Below are 5,389 nucleotides of genomic sequence, written 5' to 3'. Positions count from 1 at the left end.
TTTGTTTTACTCCATGTGTAACTCTGTGTTGTTGTATGTGTCAAACTGCTTGCTTTATCTTGGTCAGGTCGCAATTGTAAATGAGAACTTGTTCTCAACTTGCCTACCTGGTTAAATAAATTTTAAATAAAATAAAAAATACAACAGTCTAAAAGGCCTAATATAAGCCCTACAGTCCCTGCTCCCAAATATTGGACAAAGTGTGATTCATTAGATTACATTTAAGTCATTTAGCAGACACTCTTATCCAGAGCGACTTACAGTAGTGAATGCATACATTTCATACATTTTTTTTTCTGTACTGGCCCCGCGTGGGAATCGAACCCACAACCCTGGCGTTTCAAACACCATGCTCTACCAACTGAGCTACAGGGAAGTTTACATGATCACCACAGTATCCCTACGTGGCTATAAAAATATATTATGAAATTATATGGTCATTAAATAACACAACAGCATGACATATTTAGATAGTGGAATAGACCAAGGCTAAATCATGAATACTTTCTATGTTGCAGCTCAGGCGGTGATTCTAGACAAGGCTCTTCTGTGTCTATCTTTTACACACAAGTCATTTGCTGAAGGCCCAAGCCTATACTACGCCATCGACTGGTATAACGTCATTATAGAACACAGTTCAAAAACAAGCTCTAGACTTTTATTTGGGAAATGAAACCGGAAGCTGCAAAGCTACTCTAACGTCTGGGCTAGAGTTGCTGAATTGACTAGCTAACTTCGACTAGCTTCATTCGACTAGTTACATTCAACTAGCTACATTTGGTTCTTGTCCTTTGCAGATGTCACATTACTGGCAAAAGTTTGGATATACAGTTATAAAAAAAAAATCTATTTAACCTTTATACTCTAGACTCTAGACAAGTCAGTTAAGAACAAATTCTTATTTCCAATGACGGCCTAATCCGGCCATACCCGGACGACGCTGGGCCAATTGTGCGCTGCCCTATGGGATTCCAGATTATGGCCGGAAATGATGCAGCCTGGACAATGCATTCGGAAAGTATTCAAACCCCTTGCTTCTTTTTTTTATTGTTACGTTACAGCTTTATTCCAACATTTTCAAAATACCCCATAATGACAAAGCAAAAACAGTAAAAAAAATGAAAAGTTTGCTCATTTATAAAAAATAGAAAACTGATATTACATTTACATAAGTATTCAGACCCTTTACTCAGTACTTTGTTGAAGCACCTTTGGCGGCGATTACCGCCTTGAGTCCTCTTGGGTATGACGCTACAATCGTGGCACACGCATATTCGGGGAGTTTCTCCCATTCTTCTCTGCAGTTCCTCTCAAGCTCTTTCAGGTTGGAGGGGGAGCGTCGCTGCACAGCTATTTTCACGTCTCTCCAGAGATTTTCGATTCGGTTCAAGTCTGGGCTCTGGCTAGGCCACTCAAGGACATTCAGACACTTGTCCCAAAGCCACTCCTGTGTTGTCTTGGATGTGTGCTTAGGGTCGTTGTCCTGTTGGAAGGTGAACCTTTGCCCAAGTCTGATGTCCTGAGCACTCTGGAGCAGGTTTTCATCAAGGATCTCTCTGTACTTTCCTCCGTTCAGTACTTTGCCTTGATCCTGACTATTCTCCCAGTCCCTGCCGCTGAAAAACATCTCCACAGCATGATGCTGCCACCACCATGCTTCACATTAGGTATGGTGCCAGGTTTCCCTCAGACATGGGGCTTGGCATTCAGGCCAAAGAGTCCAATCTTGGTTTCATCAGACCAGAGAATCTTGTTTCTCATGGTCAGAGTCCTTTAATTTTCTTTTAGCAAACTGCAAGAAGGCTGTCATGTGCCTTTTACTGAGGAGTGGCTTCTGTCTGGCCACTCTACCATAAAGGCCTGATTGGTGGAGTACTGCAGAGATGGTTGTCCTTCTGGGAGGTTCTCTCATCTCCACAGAGGAACTCTGGAGCTCTGTTAGAGTGACCATCAGGTTCTTGGTCACCTCCCTGACCAAGGCGCTTCTCCCCCGATTTCTCAGTTTGGTCAGGCGGCCAGCTCTAGGAAGAGTCTTGGTGGTTCCAAACTTCTTCCATTAAAGAATGACGGAGGCCACTGTGTTCTTGGGGACCTTCAATGCTGCAGAAATGTTTTGGTTCTCTTCCCCAGATCTGTGCCTTGACACAATCCTGTCTCTGAGCCCTATGGACAATTTCTTCAACCTCATGGCTTGGTTTTTGCTCTGACATGCACTGTCAACTGTGGGACCTTATATAGACAGGCGTGTGCCTTTCCAAATCATGTCCAAACAATAGAATTTACCACAGGTGGACTCCAAGTTGTAGAAACATCTCAAGGATGATAAATGGAAACAGGATGCACCTGAGCTCAGTTTTTTTATGTAAATAAGGTATTTCTGTTTTTTATTTCTTATACATAAAAAAATATGTTTTCACTTCGTCATTATGGGGTATTGTGTATAGATAAATGAAGAAAACATTTAATGTAATCAATTTTAGAATAAGGCTGTAACGTAACTGTCACGTCCTCCGCAACCCTGAGCCTCCAGCGGTGGTCTGCAACCCTGAGCCTCCAGCGGTGGTCTGCAACCCAGAGCCTCCAGCGGTGGTCTGCAACCCAGAGCCTCCAGCGGTGGTCTGCATCCCAGAGTATTCAACGGCGGCCTTTAGCCCAGAGTCTTCAGTGGCGGTTGGCGGTCCGAAGCCTCCGGTGATGATCAATGGTCTGGTTCCTCCGGACATACAGAAGCGGGGGGATCAGCGGGCGGTGGGAGTACTACGCCCGGAACCAGAGCCGCCGCCATAGACACTAGTCACCCACCCTACCCTCCCTTTGTATTTTGTGATTGTTTTGTTGGGGTTTTTGTTTTGTTTGCATTCGGAGACTGCACCTTTGGGGGGGGTACTGTCACGTCCTGACCCTAGTAAGATGTCATTTTCTATAGTAGCGTAGGGCAGGGCGTGATGGGGGGTGTTTTTGGTTTATCTATGTTTTCTATTTCTATGTTTAGGTTCTAGTTTGTCTATTTCTATGTTGGGATTGTTTGGGGTTGATCTCTAATTGGAGGCAGCTGATCCTCATTGCCTCTGATTAGAGATCATATTTAAGTAGGGTTTTTTTCACATTGTGGTTTGTGGGTTATTGTCTTTTGAGTAGTGTGTTGTCCTCTCTGCGTCACGGTTTGTTGTTTTGTAATTTCAAGTATTTCAGTGTATTGCATTCAGTTTCACTTTTAATAAATATGTGGAACTACGAACACGCTGCATCTTGGTCCGCTCCTTCAAACAGCTGTGACAGTAACAAAATGTGACCATCCGGCTCAAATGAAATTGTGTTTTTTACATTGGATAAAAGTAGACTCAGAGCTACAAAATGGTATATCATACACTACAGTTGAGGAACAATGGGAAAGTAATTCTGCTTTGAAAGTTGATAAACTTGCAAACTCACTTTGAGAAAATGGCCTTTGCATGTTTTGGTGCCTACTGAAGAGCTTCTCTTTGACTACACCCATTCAGCATCGTTCACACCCTCTTAAGATTTAGCCCCACCCATCTCTTTAAGGGTTGATCTGAGCATTCTGTACTAACAACAGCAGTTAAGCACCCAGACACAAATGAGACAACAGCTCAATGAACATTATTCGCCCCAGCAGAGCTGGTTAAACTGTTATGTTATCCAGAGCGTTGGTGACTGCAAGTGTGCTGTCAGATTATCCGTTCGTAAATTCAAAGAGTTTAGCTCTTGGAGCGTTCAGAGCGCGCACCGTACGCTCTGGCCGATGAGTAGGGTTGATCCAAACGTTCTGACCTCATAACGGCACTAAAGCACCCAAGCTAGCTGGCTAACATTGGCTAGCTTGCCAGCTACTTCCAGATACAAATGAGAGAACACCCCACTCTGAACATTACACGCCCAAGCAGAGCTGGTTAGGCTGTTTTCATGTTATTCAGAGCATTGGTGCCTGTAACTGTGCTGCTGGCAACAATTTAATTACGCTTTTTGCCAACGTTTACTGACACCGGCTATATTGAACGTGTGTTGAGTGTTCGTAAATTCATCAGTTACTCTGTGCTCTGGCACACTCAGACGAGAGTGCTCTGAAAGATGGACAGACTGAATTTACAAACGCACCCGAAATGGTTACTTGCATTATGGAGTCTTTTGTTAAGACATGTAGCTAGCTAGCTAGCTAGGTAAACAATGAACCATAATCCCAACTCATGATGTTACTACCCTGCATGAATCTGCAGGTAGCTAACCAACCAATGTTAGCTAGCTAATATTAGGCTATAGCTAGCCAAGCAAATGGCTCTGAAATACAAATAATACGATCATACATGTAACGTTAGCTAGTGAGCCAGCCAGCTAACGTTAGCTAGCTAGCTAACAGTACACTTTAACTTGAAATGAAACCACTTTCTGTCAAAATTAGAAACGTGTAATATCTGAAAATATAGCTAGCTAGACTATCTTGCCAGTGCACATTATTCATGGATGGACACATCTCCTGTCAGATGCCATGGTTGCCCTTAGTTTGAAGATGTAATCTGGAGACAGGTGTTTTCTCCATCTCCTTAGCTATCATGCTCGATTATCACTAATTTCAAAACTTGGTTCTCCAGAAAGTGGAGAGCAACACTTAAGCAGTTTTACTACACAATAGATAAATAAATAAAAAAGCTGCGTTAGACAGGATTAACTAGACATACTGACCAGCTCAAATAGACAGAACTGTGCTATTTGGCAGACCAATCCAAACTCATCTATCGGCATGTCCAGCCCACTCATTATCTCAGCCTATTATGGCTTGCGAGAAGGTTGTCAACTTTTTCTGTGGCTAAACCAACTAGGCTCGTAATTTAACAATTTATTCGTATTTACAGATGGCATACAAGTTTGTTTGTAAGGCACATGAAAGTTCACATGTTCAAGAAGGCATTTCTACCCCAAAACACATTTTGATTAAAAAAATAAGTTTACATTCAAACGGCTCTCTTGTTAAGTAGTGACCTGCGACATACGCCTAGTTTCCTGAAACGGGTCACAAGTGTGGAAAAAGGGAAGGGGTCTGAATACTTTCCCGAATGCACTGTATTAAAAAGATCTATATCCGAGTGAATTGAGTTGTAAAGTAAGAATTGAACATGTAAATGTTCATTCATTGTCGGAACATAGGGTTTGTAAGTTTACAAATCTATTTTAACGTTTACATTTCATGTTTCACGCATGGCTTTTCTTACAATCCTAACAATTTACATATGGATTTTCTTACAATCCTAACGATATGTATATTCAACCTTTTTGGCAGCTATCTTGCTCCATACACGTGGGGTTCCAGAAAATGCGGAACCGCAGATCACTCCAAAAGTAATTAATAATTAACGATCTGCTTAACGTGGACATA

General features: G+C 42.4%; 1 non-coding gene across 1 annotated transcript; it reads right to left on the bottom strand.

The window, feature by feature from the left end:
- Positions 1 to 293: 293 nt before the first annotated feature.
- On the bottom strand, positions 294 to 376 carry trnas-uga (transfer RNA serine (anticodon UGA)). Its single transcript has one exon. It is a non-coding gene; the product is annotated as a tRNA-Ser (tRNA).
- Positions 377 to 5,389: the final 5,013 nt, after the last annotated feature.

The sequence above is a fragment of the Salmo salar genome, chromosome 15 (assembly GCF_965601325.2).
Source record: "Salmo salar chromosome 15, fSalSal1, whole genome shotgun sequence".
NCBI classification, from domain to species: Eukaryota; Metazoa; Chordata; class Actinopteri; order Salmoniformes; family Salmonidae; genus Salmo; species Salmo salar.
The sequence above is the reverse complement of the archived record's forward strand: the minus strand, read 5'-3'. Positions and strand labels throughout refer to the sequence as shown.